At 42.6% G+C, this 17,171-nt stretch overlaps 1 long non-coding RNA gene across 3 annotated transcripts in view; it reads left to right on the top strand.

The window, feature by feature from the left end:
• Positions 1-2,299: 2,299 nt before the first annotated feature.
• Positions 2,300-17,171, top strand: part of LOC128339758 (uncharacterized) — a 32,624-nt gene continuing 17,752 nt past the window's right edge. Inside the window, exon 1 of one of the 3 annotated variants that reach the window (XR_008313201.1) lies at positions 2,300-2,448. This is a non-coding gene — a long non-coding RNA (uncharacterized LOC128339758). Of the gene's footprint in view, positions 2,449-3,072; positions 3,213-17,171 lie in introns of those variants that run through there. The other 2 variants (XR_008313200.1, XR_008313199.1) reach the window with 2 other exon arrangements.

Here is a 17,171-nt window from a genome sequence, read left to right as displayed (position 1 = left end):
TTGGATTCCCAAATGTTCCATTCAACCATTGTGGCTTGGTATGAATTTGGAGTTGTAAACCAACATCTGGTAATCCAAACCCTGTTCTAGGACCTCATAGGAACATAGGAAGCTGCCACATACTGAGTTAGACCATTGGTCTGTCTAGCTCAGTATTGTCTTCACAGACTGGCAGTGACTTCTCCAAGAGTGCAGGCAGGAATCTCTCTCAGCTTGGAAGAAGCCAGGGAGGGAACTTGGAACCTTGGAGAAGCCAGGGAGGGAACTTGGAACCTTCTGCTCTTCCCAGAGCGGCTCCATCCCCTAAGGGGAATATCTCACAGTGCTCACACCTCTAGTCTCCCTTTCATATGCAACCAGGGTGGACCCTGCTTAGCTAAGGGGACAAGGGGAGAAGATGCATATGAACTCAGGGACTGGCTGAAGGTGCCATCTTATGAAATAAGTCATTTTGTTGATTAATGGAGTCTTCCTCAGTTTCATATGGAAAGTGGTCCTAAAAGCTGTGGCAGGAATTGGGAAAACATGCCACAGAATGCCATTTTCAGTATTATCTCTGTAGTGGGTGTAACATATAGTGCTTCTGTTACTCAATAGCTAGCAGGTGCAGTTTGAAGCTGCATCCAGGAAGGAGAAAGACAACCAGCAGCCAAGATTTATTATTTTCTTTGTCTGTGTTCCCCTGACCAGTGTCACTGGATGGGGAGAATATTCTTCAGACAAGTTTCTTTGTGCTAAAGGTTGCATAACTACTTGGAAATAAGTCCAATTGAATGCAATGTGGCTTACTTTGGAATAAACATGAGAGGATCACATTGCATATTTGATAACATTCAGAGAGGTAAAAGATTTCAAGTGAGAATGTATTATAGTTTACTCAGGCCAGCGTCTGGAGACAATATAATAAAATTGTTTAATTCCACACCACAGGGAATTGCTTTGTGTGTTAATCACTCCTTGGTTGGCTATGATTTTTACTTCTGGATAGAGAAAATAACTAAATGTACCCTGTAGTGTACAGACAGGCTCTTTTTTATTGTTGTTCTTGCTATTACAGTCCTATAATATCATGCTAAAACTTTCAATCCTGTCCACAGCTTAGCTGCTGACATGCTGGGAGGAAAGCAGCACAAACTGGAAGATATAAGAGGCTTTGCCAGGCAATCAGGGATTCCCCACTGGAACCGTATGTCACACACATATATTTTCAGGCTTGCTAGGACTACAGTTTTCCCTGTCTTTCTAATGTGAATTACTTATTTTTAGTAGTGTAGGAATACCAACCGTCTCACTTTCCAAGTATATTTAATAGTGTTTAGTTTCTACTGATTTTAGGCACAGGTCATATATTCCACTTTTAGTGTACCCCAAACATCAGTTAATGTATTGACCAGGTGGTAATTATATTAGGAATGCAGATATCACTTAATCTGAGGGTCCTGTTTGTTTATTTTATTTATTTATTTATTTTTGCTGTTTCTAGCAGCTCTGAGGAAGTCAGCCTCTAGCTTGATCAATTATTTAGATAATTTGCTCTACCACATCATTCCAGCTGTTTCTAGCCAACCTACATTTTACTTTATCCGTTCAAGGATCTATTTACATACTATTTACATTTCTTTTTAAATATTAAGTTTCATTGATTTTTGTAGACAAACAGAAGACAAAATAATCCCAGTCCTGCCCTCCTTTACAATCGTTCTACCCAAGTTCATTGAATGAAGCCAAAAGAAAGAAGTGATTGTTACTATAATATAAACAATTTTATGGGGGTCTACCTTATGCTTTAAATATGCACGTCAAAGGCACAGATCCCTGTGCTTAAAAAGGGGGTGACTATTAAGTTTGCATTGACAACAAGTGAATACAGGTGAAGTCTGAGGGAATATGAAACCCTCGCCACAGAAAGGAATGCTATAAAAGCATGGCCTGGATGGCTTTAAAAGGGGCATATACAATTTCATGTAGGACAGGTCTATCAATAGCTACTAGTCTGGTAACTGTAGGCCACCTCCAGCCTCAGAGGCACGATGCCTCTCAATACCAGTTGCAGGGGAGCTACAGCAGGAGAGAGGGCAAGCCTTAACCTCTAGCCTGTGGGCTCCCCAGAGGTATCTGATGGGCCACTGTGTGAAACAGGATGCTGGACTAGATAGGCCTTGGTCTGATCCAGCAGGGCTGTTGAGTCAGGCTCAAAATGACATTTGCTGTCACCATTACCACTATCCCTCCTTACCAGTTATTTTCCTTTTTCAAACTACCACCACTCTTTTTTCTGAAGGGTTTGACAGAATTGCCTGTTAGTCTCCTGAGCTTAAAATTTAATTTCCTGTCAAGATTCATGGGATTTATAGGGGTTCTTTTTCTGGGCAGAGAACTACAGAATCCACAATGTGGCAGGAAATTCAACCAATTGCTCCTGAACATGCTTGGACCTATAATTTCAAGGTCAGAATTGACTAGTGTATACTTTTTGCTAGTGGTTGCCATTTTACTCTTCACAAAGGGAAGGCATATGTTGTGCTTCTAAAGGGACTGCTGGCATGGAAGGGGCAGCACAGAAAGAACCTTTCTTTCTGTTTGCATTCCTGTTGCATTTTTTAAAAAAATCCCTCAGTGTTTCAAGTATTTGACAAGATTTCTAGTACTACTATTTATACAGCGCTTTTCAACAGAAGTTATTAAATTCTCTCAAAACCCGAGGGGCAGGTTTGTAGACTACTATTGACAACATGGCTATAATTATTATGAGGCACAAAAACATAATGCTAATAAATGCACATAAAATACTTTTCTCTTTTGTAAATATTTAATCTATTTATTAGATTAAATTATTTAATCTATTCCCAAGAACAGATATCTAAACTTTTCTGACAAAACTTCCAGCCCACAAATTCTCTGACATGGCTTCTCTCCATCAGAAATCCAAAATGGTGTTGTTAACAATATATAAGGCAGGCCTGCTCAATTTAGGCCCCGCATATCTTTTTGGACTACAACTCCCATAATCCCCAGCCACAGTGGCCAATAGCTGGGGATTATGGGAGTTGTAGGCCAACGTCTGCAGGAGGTCTGAAGTTGAGCAGTCCTGTATAAGGGCTGTTCTCACGACACGACTCCAGGCAGCTCATGTCATCGATCACTGGGAGCAGAGGGCTCCCGGCTGCTCCAGTAGAAGGTAGCTCAACTTTGGGAACTAGGCTTTTGCCAAGGTAAAACAAACCTGTGGTGAACCATAGTCACCTGTAGTTCATTTTACCTTCGTAGGTGATCATGTGAATTGCCCCTGGGTAACTGGGCTTTCCCCTTAGCCTGCCCCCATTTCCTGCAGTAAGCTGGGGAGAATGAGTGGTTGTGCAGAGCAGAGTGGTAGCTATACCAAAAGCAGCCACTCCACTGCACACATGCTGCATTTTGGGTCTGTAGAGGACCCAGAATGCGTTTTGCTTCTCCCAGGCAAATACTGCTGATTGCTGCCCACACACACTTGTGGGTGGATGATCAGCAACTTTCACTTGTCTCCTTTGATCATCTGCGGAGAGGAAGGTAGGAGCTGCTTCCCTGCCCACCCAGGTAAGAGGTCATGTGAATAACTTTATAGCATTTTAAATCTATATCTGGAGAATGTCAGTTATGTGGTACATCAGTTTTGAATCAAAAAGGGGATTCAGTGATCCATACACAGAACACACAATATATATATATTTGCATTTCCCAGACTGAATCTGTATGGCAATTGAGGGGTAGGGGAAGATGTTCTATGGCTGAGCAATCTTGTCTTTCCTATCTCTTTTTTATCAGTAAAGGAATAGTTGATAAATGAACAATGTAGCAATATCCCGAAGTCCGTAATTAGCAGGTTCAGAATATAAACCTATTATGTACTGAGCATCATTTACCCTAGAAGCCCTTCTGGTACAGAATGTGAAAGAGTAATCTGTGCATGTGTAGTCAATGTTCAAGTTGCCCAGGCTGCTTTGTTGGCAGATGCAGACAGAGAAGTGTTCTAAATATTAACCCCGTAGTCTTGATGAAATTCCAGTGGTAAGTATATGAACTCCAAACCAGCTTCTGTGTAGGCGCATGCACAGGAATCCTTCAAAGTTAACCTCTAAATCTTGATGACATTCTCACTGATTGCTGTGAACTACAAGACCAGACTGTTGGTCCATGCAGCTTTTGGCTTGATGAGTATCTTTCTATATTTGATTTGTTCAGCTTGATTTGTTTCTTGCAAACCATTTACGTGCTTCTAAAACCTACTCACAAGCATTATGTTTTGCTGGTGTGCTGGTGGTTGAATTTCACAGTAGCTCTCACCCATGGCGAGAGAGCTCATGTGCTGAGAGCTACAATTTTCAGGGGTCAATAGAGAAGATGTACATGTGCGCCATTATTAGCATGGATACACCAATGTACTGAACAAGAAGACAAATCTCCAGACAAGTCTTTTTCCAAGTCTTCTGCAAGAAAGTTCATTAATGTGAACGGCTTGAGTCTGAGGTATTTAAGAGAATGCCTTCTTCTTCATCGACCCTGTTGCCTATCAAGATTATCTGGGGAGGTCTGGTTATGGTTGCTACCAGCTCAGTGGTGGTTGGTGGTGACTAGAAACTGGGCCTTTTCTAGATTTGCCCTTGGACTCTGGAACATGCTTCCTAATGAAATTAGAATTTCCCCTTCTCTGAATGTTTTTAAGAGGGACCTGCAAACGTTCCTCTTTAGCCAGGTTTTTGGTTTATAGTTTTAAAGCTTCAGTTTTTAGAATTTTAATTTATATTTTAAATTATTTTAATCGTGTTAATGTTTTAATGGGTTATTTAAAGATTGTGAACTACCTAGGGACTTCTGTATGGGGCAGTACAGAAATGTACTAAACCAATCAATTAATTTATGATGGGCTAACTGTTTTCAGTTAAGGAGAGTCTGGCCCTCACTAAACCAAATATACTTAGAATAGTACAGACACAACTGCATTCCAGGCTTGAAATCTCAGGTTTCTTGAAGGGTAATGAAATCCTTAAACCAGGTGCCATGCCAGCTGTAGATCTGCATTCTCTTGTTTGGAGTCTGATATTTAAATATCAAAGAAAATCCAGATTGAACTGGGAATAGGACTATCTCATTGCTCACTATCCTGTCACCTCATGTTCTCAGGCATTCCATCTTCCTGTGTCACTGCCGAATGCAACAAGATTCAGTGTAAGACTACATGACAGTTAAAAATGTGAACGTGAACAAAGCCTTCATTGGATATTTGCTGCCTGTCTAGTAATAGACAGCCGGTTAGAAATCAATGCTTGCTAGATCTAGACAAGAACCATTTACAAATGCCCTGGCATTTCCTGGTTTGACAAGAAGGACAGCTCCCTATGTAGATGTATCAATATATTCCACTTTATGTAAAAGGAAACCCAGGAAATGCAGAAATAATTAAGGCCTGATAGACTTTTGAATACTAGAAGTCCAAGTTTTATATCTAAAGGTAAGTTTATTTGATCAGTTTTCATTGGCTTTTCCCTTCATTCTCCTATGGTTAATTGTTCTTTAAAATGAAAATTGTACTTACCAAAACTGAGATACAACCATAAGGAGGGGCTGTAGCTTAGGCATAGTACACATGCTTTTCCTGCAGAAGGTTCCAGGTTCAGTCCCTGACGTCGCCAGTAGGGGTGTGCATCTCACCAGGTGGGTAATCAAATACGGATACAACGCAAGTCTTATTGAACAATTTTTCATCTGATATGATATGATTAAAAACATGTCTAGTAAAAGCATACAATCAATACCATATGAAATCATATGGTTTCATATTGAATGATATCAGTAAGGAGTGGGGGGCTTACCCGAATTCATGAAAGGAATGTTCCTTCTGTCTTCTAACTAGAAATTGGCTGCCTGTCTGGCAACTACACTGGTGGCACTTTAAATTGTGATCTTTTCCCTCTGCAATCACCCCATATGTTGTGTCCTTTCCCCAAGGCATTACTGGGAAAAACTTCCTTCCCCAGGGCATTGTGAGGCAATTGCTGGTGGAGGGAATAGTCATTTAAAATGCTGCTGCTATGGCTGCTATGGCTGCTTGGAAAGCAAGTGAGTAGCCCCCTTTCTTGAATTAAGGTAAGCCTCCTATATTTCGAACCAGTCCAATATATCCAATCAGTTCAATGTATAGCTCTCTGCATTTACAATGTGATGCAATTCAATTGGTATCTGATCAGAAACAATGCCAGCATTGATAATTTGCTTGGTGCACTGCCCTAAACTCCAGTTAGGATTGTGATATATGATATGATATAACAAATATTTATATACCTCTTTTCAACAAAAAGTTTCCAAAGTGGTTTACATAGATATAAATAAATTTTAAAAATGGCTCCATGTCCCCAAAGGGCTCATTAAAAAAGAACCATAAGACAGACACCAGCAACAGCCACTGGAGGGATGCTGTGTTGGGGATGGATACAGCCAGTTGCTCTCCCCCTACTAAAGAAAGAGAATCACCACAATGATGGGAAACTGTAACACTGTAAGATCAAATTGCAGTATAATATTGCCCTGTAGGGTATACATTTAAGAATAAAGAACTGCAGAAGTAAATAATAAATAACAGGTTAATGATAATGATAATGAATAATCCTTTTGCAAGAATTACAAATTGCCAGCAAGCAAGAATTGGTGGAATCATCCAGTTGAGAAGGTCACAGAAAATGAGGAGGCAAAAATCCTTTGGGATTTTTGAATACAAACTGATAGGCATTTAGTGCACAATATGCCACAATATGCCAGATTTGACAGTCATAGAGAAGAATTGGGTTCTGATCATTGATACTGCAATCCCAGGGGATAGACGAGTCAGAGAAAAACAATAGGAGAAAACAACTAAATACAAGGACCTTCAGATTGAAACTGAGTGGCTCTGGAATAAGAAAACAGTAGTGGTGCCAATAGTTGTTGGTGCCTTTGGTGCAGTACCAAAAGAACTTGAACACCATCTTGACACCTTGGGCATCAATAAAATTACAACACATCAGCTACAGAAGGCCATTCTACTCATCAGCACAAATACTGCAATGCTATCTTTAATTCTTCTTTAGTTATCCTAGACCCTTGGAAGGGGTCCGATAATTAAAGTATCAAATCCAGTCAATAACATCTGGTAGACTGTATGTAAATATCATAATAATAATTAAATAGTAATATCATAATATTACTTAAATATCACAATATTACTTAAATATCATAATAATAATTAAATATTGGTACACTGACAAAAATTTATTTTTGTCAGTGTACCAATAAGTCTGGCATCATCAACAGATAAGTATGGTTTTCATGCATGCTATGGGACTCATATAGCTGGGTTTTTCCAGATGCATTGAGAGGATTCTAGACTTTAATGAAGGGCACATATTCAGTTACTGTGGGGCAATGCAGTCCTACTGCTGTCCCTAATAAAACCAGAGTGAGCCCAATATCACACAGAACATCCTTCCATAGCTACAAACTGTAAGGAAGACCAGTAGGGTTAGGCAAAACATCTTACAATGAAATTGGTTAACAATGACCAGTTTTCTCATTGAGGAACTCCAGGGTGTCCTCCAACACAGTTTGAAAATACCCACCCACATATAGTGCAGAGAAATGGGCTATTCAGCCCTACCCATGGCAGTCACGTGTGCCTAAAATACCACTCTGACTTAAAAGTTACTGCCTCCATTGGAACTAATATTGGCAATGTCGCACAATTGTAAGTCAGTTGTGCCATTTTAAGTTGGAGCAGAGCAGCCCTGTTCTACAGTGCCACAGACAGTGTTTTAGACACACTCAGCTGCATGCATGGGCAGTGCTGAACAGCCCTCATTTTGCCACTCTGTATATGGCCGCACTGTTCTAACCTATCCATTGATGAAAATGCAAAAAAAGATCATTTTGCTCAGAAAAATGCCTCTTGAGAATTAAAAAATGCCCATGGTAAATAAGGCAAAGGGACCACCTTGCTTTGTAGTTTCAAATCTCCTCCGCTAAAGTAAGAAATATGGCACAACTGTCTTCAGGCAAAGAGAAGCTGAGTTTCCTATAAATGCAAAGGCAGAAACACTCTGCTCATCTGTGTTTGTTTCCTTTAATAAGCTGGAGCATTTTGCTATTGCTTTTTGTTGCCAATGAGTCACTTGATAGGAAGACAATGTTTTACAGCAAGGATTGTCAACTAAATAACCTAATCAAAATATTATTAAACAATTATACTGCAGTAGGCTGTTTAATGAAGTGTTTTCAGTGCAGTTTGAGTGTTAATAGCAAGAGTATTAAGCTGCTTTGTGCTCTGTGTATCAAGCAGCCCCAAGAAATGGGAGCCAGTTCAGAGTGCCAAAGAAAATCTTGAAGTACCCTTGACAGACAATATGCTTGTACAAGCCAGAAGCTCAGCATGCATCACAATGGCCAGTAAGAAGAAGGTTAAGGCCTTGCTTCACTATTTACTTCTGCATTGTAGCTGAGAGCCATTCCATAGATTACTAAGGCTTACACCCAGCATGTCCAATCCTGGCTTTCTTAGGAATGTACCATATCACAAAAAAGTATTTCCAAACTCATGCTGACCCATTCACACACTTTATTTCTAGGTACCTAAAATGTATATGGTGAAAAGGGTACCAGAAAGCAATCTAGATACGATATAAGAGATTCATGAACAAGAGATTGAGGCTGTTCACGTGACCACGTGGGGTGGGCTGGGTGGGGGAAGGCAGGATTGGAGCCTCCTCTGGGCTCTGCCGCTCATGTGCCCACACAATCGGTGCAGTGGCAGACTCCCAACGTGGGATCGGGAGAAGGAAGTCTTCCTATATCCCACAATGCACCATGCGAGCAGCAGAGAGGCAGCCCATGTCAGTATAGCAGCATTCCTCTCCCTGGCCTTGCTTTCCCCAGCACTCTATGGCTGCCACTCCTGGAAGCTTTTTTTACTGCTGCGGTGCTCCAGACAACCACAAAGTAAGGAAGGACAGGCTGTGTTTTCCACCTTCCTCGCTTTTTACCTGGGATGCCAAGGTCTGGAGCAGCTGGGTTGGGAGGCCTGGCAATGGATCAGATTACACTCCCCCCCCCCCCCCCCGATGAAATCACCTTTTCACTTGAACATGTTTGTCTGGAAAGTGCTTCTGTGTTTCTGCATGGGCTGCTGTTCTGAATTTCTTATCTTGCTGGAAAGAAGCAGACCCTGAGCAGCGACTTCTGCTGAGATGATGAAACATCCAGTCACTCATGAGGGCTTGTAATCATTCCTATCAGGAGTGACTGGCTATTATTTATTCAACTATTATTTATTAAATTTCTGCACTGCTTTTCTACCATAGTGTTCAAAACAGAGTCAGGACTAACTGGCTGGCATCCAGACTAATGAAGTATAGGCTACATGGGAGTAGCAATTTTTCCTCTGAAGGCAACTATGACTCCCAGAAATATGTCCCTGAACATTAAGCAGCCAGGGATATATTTTGGGTAATCATGATGGGCTTCAGCGGGAAGGGGAGATCAATAATAAGGGCCTTCCCCTGTATCAATAATGCACACACAGCATTAGCAGTACTAATAATGAGCCCCTGGTGGTGCAGTGGTAAAACTGCCGCCCTGTAACCAGAAGGTTGCAAGTTCGATCCTGACCAGGGGCTCAAGGTTGACTCAGCCTTCCATCCTTCCGAGGTCGGTAAAATGAGTACCCAGAATGTTGGGGGGCAATATGCTAAATCATTGTAAACCGCTTAGAGAGCTTCCAGCTATAGAGCGGTATATAAATGTAAGTGCTATTGCTATTGCTATTGCTATAATACTTCATTAGTCTGGATGTTGGCCACTGAATAGTCGAGTTAGTCATGATGTGAAGATGGGGGGGGGAGCATGTTGTAGGGCTCCTATCACATGTAAAACCTTTATTCTTGTGGACTCTGTTCAAAGGTTTGACTGAGCATGGGTAGGTTGGAGCAGATACAGTGACCAGAATGCTGTTCACTTGCCCTCTAGACATTCAGAGTATGCAGATATGTCACATGATTTCTTGGCACTGTTTCCGCCATAATGCAATAAGGCTACTACCAAAAAAAGACCCTGTCATATGTCACTGCCAACTGCACTTCTGATAATGGTGGGACATGGAACAATGTCTCTGCTGTTTATCTTGATGGATTGTTAAATTTGTATACTGCCTTTCATTAAAACAATTCCAGGGCGGTTCACATAGAAAAATTAAAACAAGTAAAACAAATAAAAATTACACAATTAAAATATTAAGCTAAAAAATAAAAACAGATCTAACTAAAAAGATTTAAAAACACATGCATAAAATAACCATACAAAATACAAAGAAGCAGCAGAGGAGACAATCACATAAAAGCCTGGGTAAAAAGCCAAGTTTTCACATGCTTTCTAAAAGCTGTGATGGAGACTGAGGAGTGAATAGCCACCAGGAGAGCATTCCAGAGTCTGGGGGCAGCAACAGAGAAGGCCTTGTCCCGTGTGCACGACAGCTGAGCCTCCCTCATTGTCTGCACCCAGATCAGAGCCATGACTTTGTCAAGCAGGCAGCAACCCTTGGGAGCCATCAGTCCCTCAGGTATCCAGAGCCCAAACCGTTAAGGGCTTTAAAAGTCAAAACTAGCACCTTGAATTGGACCCGGAAACAATCTGGCAGCCAGTGCAGCTCTTTCAAAATGCATCTGATGTGATCCCAGTGGGCAGCTCCAGATAAAATCCTAGCTGCCACATTTTGTACTAGCTGCAGTTTCCGAATATTCCTCAAGGGCAGCCCCATATAGAGTGCATTACAGTAATCCAGCCGTGATGTGAATAAGGTGTGGGTAACTGTGGCCAGATATGTCTTCTCGAGAAAGGAGTGCATCTGAAGCCATGCAACGGCACCCCGGCCACCGCCTCCACCTGACCTGAGGTTCCAAAAGCAGAGCTGGGTCCAGCAATACCCCCAAGCTGCTTACTTAATGTAGAGGACGGTACATATAGGATTAGTGAAAAAGATGCTCAACCTTCTCAAGAGATGTTTTTACAGAGAAGTCTGATGCACATACAAAATTAATCACTTCAAGGTTACAGATGAATGCAAATGTTATGGCCATGTTATTCTACAGAACATCATTTGTGATGACGGACAAGTGCTGCACTCAATTGTACATCAGTTGCTCCATCTCCATAATGGAGAAAACGTATCCCTTTGTTGCTATGTGTTATGATCTTTAATATATTTAAACTCACACTGATTCTCAGTGGGAAGTTGCTATACAAAGAGCTTAAGATAGTGATTATTGTAATGAAAATATATTGCCTAACTAATTATATCTTTCACTTCGTGTGTTGCCTTGTGAGAGTGAAGAGCTGGCAGGCAAGCTCTCAGAGGGCACAGATTGGTGCAATTAAGAGGCAGATTTTTAAAAAGTATTTCTTTACAACTTACATGGATGCTGTTTCCTAAGAAAGTTAGGTGGCCCTTCACTTGCAACCCCAGCGGAACAGTTTTCCTGTGATGGTTGCCTGGCCCTGATTCCATATGAAAAACCCAAACATCTGTCCCACCCACCCGTGTGCATCATTCTCTCGCAGCCCCAGTCCTGTGGAATTGCATCACTGCAGAGCAGCTCTCACATGACTGGGGAAGGCTGCATTTGAAGAACACCTAATTGTCTTAACAAGTCATTTAAAAATGTGAATTAAATTGCTTAGAAGAGCATTCTGTTCTTAGTCGCACTGGAGAATGCTCGATATAGGATCTCTTTCACATGTTTCCTTCCTCCACAAAAACAAAAGATTACTGCTGCTACTCTCAATTCCAAATGTCATCTTCTTCCAACATTCAAAAAACAACAACCCATGTTTGCCAATAGCAGTGAGATTACCCTTGGGGCAGTAGTGGTTACTATGTGATAATTAGATAATGTTCTGACTTATCAGAGACATGGCTTGGTTGTGTTGTGTGCATCAAAACACCTGAGAACACATGGTTGTGTCTGCGGATGCTTCTTCCTCTGTTTATGCCTCATTGCCTCAGTGCAGCAGATCCCTCTTGTAAAGTCTGTGATGGATACTTTTACGTCGAACACAGTCTATTTTTCCAGTACTTGGGTGCTATGGAAATTTTATGTGCCATAGGAAGCAACAAGGGGTTGGCTTACTGCTTAAAGATGTTTCCATTCAACATTGGCTTTGCTCTTCTCACTCCTCCCTAATGGGTCCCTCCCAAGTGGCAAACCTCCTCGATCTTTATCAGCTTGTCATCCCTTGAGGAGAATAGAGGTATAGCTCTCCTTCCTGTGCCCATGGTCCTGCTGATGAACAAGTAGCTACCCAGAAGTAAAAACAAAAATATAGGAACATAGGAAACTGCTTTCTACCAAGACAAACAACTGGTACATCTAGCTCAGTATTGTCTTTTACTGGCTGGCAGTGGCTCTCCAAGGTTTCAGGCAGAGGTCGTTCCCAGCCCTCCTTGGAGATGCCAGAAATTGAACCTGGTGCCTTCTGCAGGCCAAGCAGATGCTCTACCACTGAGTTAATACAGAAGCAAGAAGTAATGTGTGCACCAATATGCTCTGTATTACAATTTTACATTATTAATTAATATGTCACATTAAGGCCTACAGAATTAATTCATCCATGATCTATGCTGTGAATGGTGGAGTGTGGACCAAACTATACATTACATCAGTCATGATACTGGGCTTTGCATGATTGTTTTTTCCTAAGTAGTGAGTGTGTGTGTGTGTGTGTGTGTGTGTGTGTGTGTGTGTGTGTCGGGGGGGCGGGGGTGTTTGACATGTTACACAGGGTACTTTTGGACATATTTTTGGACCTTGAAGGCAGTTATAAGCAGAGATGCACCTAGGTAATTTTGGATCCTGGACCTAAAGGACTTTGGAGTGCCCCCATGCCCCAGTATTTTTATCACCTTTTCAATGCGACCACACCACCTAGGACAGACTAAAAAGAATGTGGAGGCCCTGGATGTAAGAGCATCTCAGGTTATAAGACAGGCAGTTTCAAATGGAAGTCAAAATCACAGGTTTAAATGTCCACATAAAATCATACTTTATTGAATATAAGGAAGAAGCTTGACTATAATGCTAATAAAGGGGTTCCCATGTACTTTGGACACTTAGATGGGTAAGTGTCCAGTTCAGTGCTTTACCTCTGCTATGCCTATGAATGTACAGTTGTGGCTGTGATAGACAGGGAAGGGAATCAGTGGTGGATGGTCTACTTGATGGGAAGAGTCAGTGAAAGAATCCGACAAAGGCCAAGAAAAGTGAGTGAAAAGGGTCAGTATAAGAACCAGCCGAGTGGTGGGAAGAAAAGAAATCCCAAAGCAACTGGGGAGAGATAGGAGAGGCTGGTGAGAGCTTCAGTGGAGGAGTTGGGAATGAAGAAGACAGGGCCCCAAGAAAGTCTAGGGAAGAAAGGAGAAAGAAGCCAGATAGGGACCTGGTAGAAGGCAGAAGCAAGTCCTAAGAGAGATAGGGCAGAAGAGGACGGCAAAATATCAAGAAGAGGCAGGCAGAAGGGACAGAGAGAGAGTTTGAGTGGACAAGGAAGACGGGTCCAGGTAGAAGGCCTGGCAATGGACTGGGAAGGGGAAGAATAGCACTTGAGTGAGCTCAGGTGAGAGAAGACAAAAAGAGCTGGTCCAGAGAACTGGACAGAAAGAAAAGAGAAGAAAACTCAACAGAATTTGGGCAAAGGAGGAAGAAAGGACTGGCCCAGAGTACCAAGAGGAAGGGAGAGAGGAACCTGGACAAGTCCGGGCAGGGAAGGGAGAAAAGAGCTGATCTGGAGATCTGGCAGTCAGAGAAAGAAACAGAGTGGAGACAAGGAAGAGAGTAAACAAGAAGAGGTTTAGGAAGCAGACGGGGACCAAACTGAGGAACTAGAGAGAGGTAAATGGCTTTCCTGACTCTGGAGGATAACAACTGCCAAATCTCCAACAAAAGGCCTGTAGAGAGGGAAGGCTTTGAGGGAGGACTGGACTTCACTTAGAGCAACTGCTGGGAGGTGGGCCTTTCCTAATACGGATGGAAGTCTTAGAAAATAAAAACAGAACGACCAATCCAGAGGACTGGGTGGGAACTACACTCATAGCCACCAGAAGGAGAAGAGAAAGCTTTCTTTTTAGTTTGTTCTTTCCCAGAAGTGCCCTGAGGAAGCAGCTGGCTTACAAGCTGGGAAAATGTGACAAGACCCCTGCCTCTGAGTAATGAGATAGGAGTCCGTTCAGTTAGACACATGAGAGAAGCTATTTCCCTTTATTGTACTGCTTGAATCTGAGTTGCCAGATTAATGAAAACTCTCTTACAATCTGCTTTATGAAGAGGAAATTGTTCTTATTGCATACCTTTTTCTTTTAATCTAATGATAAATTCTTGTTGCTGATGTGTGCTGCTCTTCATTTTGGGTCTGCCTTAGTCACACACACTTGGAGGCCTAGGAGGACTGCTTAGCCATTTTATGGAGGGCTTACTTTAACCTCCCCCAGGAATCTTATGTGAAAAGAGGGGTTTGTCGCACATTAAAATTAAGTGTATCTTGCCAACCTGCTTTGAATCCCTTATAGTCAAGGATTCACCCCAGTGAGCTCCCCACTCCTCCTCTGGCTCTGGTAGGAGGTATGACAAGGCCAATCTAGGTGCTATATTTATGCTAGGCTCCTGGGAACCAAGAATTATAAGTGGGGAGGAAAGCGGCTACCTGTGTTGCTGGAAGTCACCAAAGATGAGGAGCTATTGGGGTTGAAGTTGTTAAGATCTGGTGGCAGAAAAGGGAACAAGTTAAAAAGGCCTGCATTGACATGTTTAGTAGGGCATGCCATGGATGTCCCTGGCTGGTGGATTCAGCTAGAGGCTGTCTTCCATATACTTTGCCCTGAGCTCTAACTCCCCATGGGATAGCTTTTTAGATCTATCAAAACCACATAGCCTAGACTGACAGGTCACAAGCACACGCGCACACACACACACACACACACACACACACACACACACACTCACATCCATAGGGAAGGGAAGGGGGAATTATAGAAGAAAAAGAAATCCCGGGAAGGAGGGGAAGGCTCCATGTACTACTTGTACAATGTGGAGGAGGAGCAAGTCAGGTTCTCTGCGATAAAGCTGGGGTGTGATGATGGAGAAAGCAGAGGGTTAACAGCCCTGGGGAGAATCCCAGAGGCTGTAGGCCCTGGAGCTTTTGACTAGCTGTTTTATAGGGTAAAGCCTACATGCGAAATCAGTGCTCTTCTGAGTTAATGGTTACCTGTGGAAGCTTCTAATTTAGAACAATGGGTTTTGAGGTTAGCTATTGTTAAATGATGAGATTTCCTTGGACGTAGGTTAAATCTTGACTTGGCATGTTGGCCTTTGGGATTAGAATAATTCAGGAGGGGTGACTGAGGGCTAAAATGCCCAGGTCAGGAGCAACTGGAAAAAGGGTGCGACCTGGCTGCCTTGCCCTTAGGTCTTCAGGATGGCCAAAGTTTCCATAGGGGAAGCTAGTTGTTTGAAGTATTAGGGTGTCCAGACCTGACTGTCCTAAGTTGGGGAGTAACTGTTAGGGTCCTTCCTTAGCTGGTCTCCTTAGGAGTCTTCTTACTCTACAGTAAGTAGACAGTAGTAAGCACTGTCTCATTCCTGGACCCTCTGAAGCACAGGCAAAACCAGGCTAAGTGCCTCTGTAGTAGGGATGTGCATGGAACTGTCTGGCCCGGTTCGGTTCAAGGCTGGATCGGCCTCGAACGGAAAGGGCCAGTTCGGTCTGGCCTCCCATCGAACCCCCCACCCCCAGTCCAGTCCCAGACTGGTCCACAAATATATATTTTTTAAGAATTAAATTAGATGATAAGTACCTTTAGCCCCTTCAGGGGGCTTGCTGAAGCTGCGGGGGAGTGTGTGTCATGTGGGTTCCCTCTCCCCCCGCCGGCCTTCCTCATCACCACCACGGCCGGGTAACTTGAGCATTTTCTGCCCTTTCGGGCCTCCATAAGAGCACTCGGCTGTTGGCCGCACGCTCTTACGGAGGCCCAAAAGGGCAGAAAATGCTCAAGTTACCCAGCTGCGGTGAGCCGCATCAGTGATAAGGAAGGCTGGTGGGAAGAGAGGGAAGCTGCGCTGACCCCCCCCCCCCCCGCAGCTTCAGCAAGCCCCCTGAAGGGGCTAAAGGTACTTATCACCTAATTTAATTCTTTTTTTAAAAAATCGTGGACCGGCCAGACTGGACCCGGTGGTCCGGTTCCGGTCTGAAGGAACCTGGGGGTGGTTTGGTTCGACCCCCAACCCCCCGGACTGGACTGCTGGACCGCCGGACCGGTTTGCACATCCCTACTCTGTAGGGATGCCAAGGGAGTGTACAGAAAGTTCCATTTCTGGAACCCGTAATAGACACAGATCAGGACTGTATGGGGAGAGAGGGCATTAAATCCTTCCTCCCCACTGCAGTCCTGATCTAGATTCCCTTGCAACTATTTGACCAGGGAGCAGGGGCAGCAATTGCAACAACTGCCAAGTATTTGTGTGAAATAGCATATTTTTCCACTGAACACCATTGTGCTGATGAAAACATCTTGGCACAAGGTCTCACTGATATAGTTAATGGCAGAGCCTTAATGTGTTCATGCACTATCGTAATAGGGACCACGTACTTCTGGCCTCACTATCAAGATCAGTTTAATGAAGAAGATGTAAGATCCTGAATCTTCTCTTTATGTCAATAAATTATTTTAAAAGCCCTATATAGTTAATTAGGAGCATGAAGATAGTAAGGATGTCAATTTTTATTTTTAATGTGAGGACTGTACTGATAGTTCCATGGGTTCACACACAAATATATTTTATAAAAATCATTTCTACCATGAGAATGTACAATGTACTCCAGGAACTATTTACAGTGGTCTGTATGAGAAAGGACTTTTCTTCTGGTAACTTTTCCTCCCATATGCTTGATTTATTTAGTTCTTAAAAATCTCTTAATGTTCAGAATTTTATATACTTTACTGGAAATGTGATTATAGCTTTTGCCCCTTCTTACAGAATGCTATTGGCAATAACAGTAATGATAAAGAGAGCAACAGGAGAGGGTGCTTTTTCCCCCTCTCTTCAATCCTTCAAATAATAAATAAATAAATA

The sequence above is a fragment of the Hemicordylus capensis genome, chromosome 1 (genome assembly GCF_027244095.1).
Source record: "Hemicordylus capensis ecotype Gifberg chromosome 1, rHemCap1.1.pri, whole genome shotgun sequence".
NCBI classification, from domain to species: Eukaryota; Metazoa; Chordata; class Lepidosauria; order Squamata; family Cordylidae; genus Hemicordylus; species Hemicordylus capensis.
Note: the sequence above shows the minus strand (reverse complement) of the source record. Positions and strands in the feature narration are given on the sequence as shown.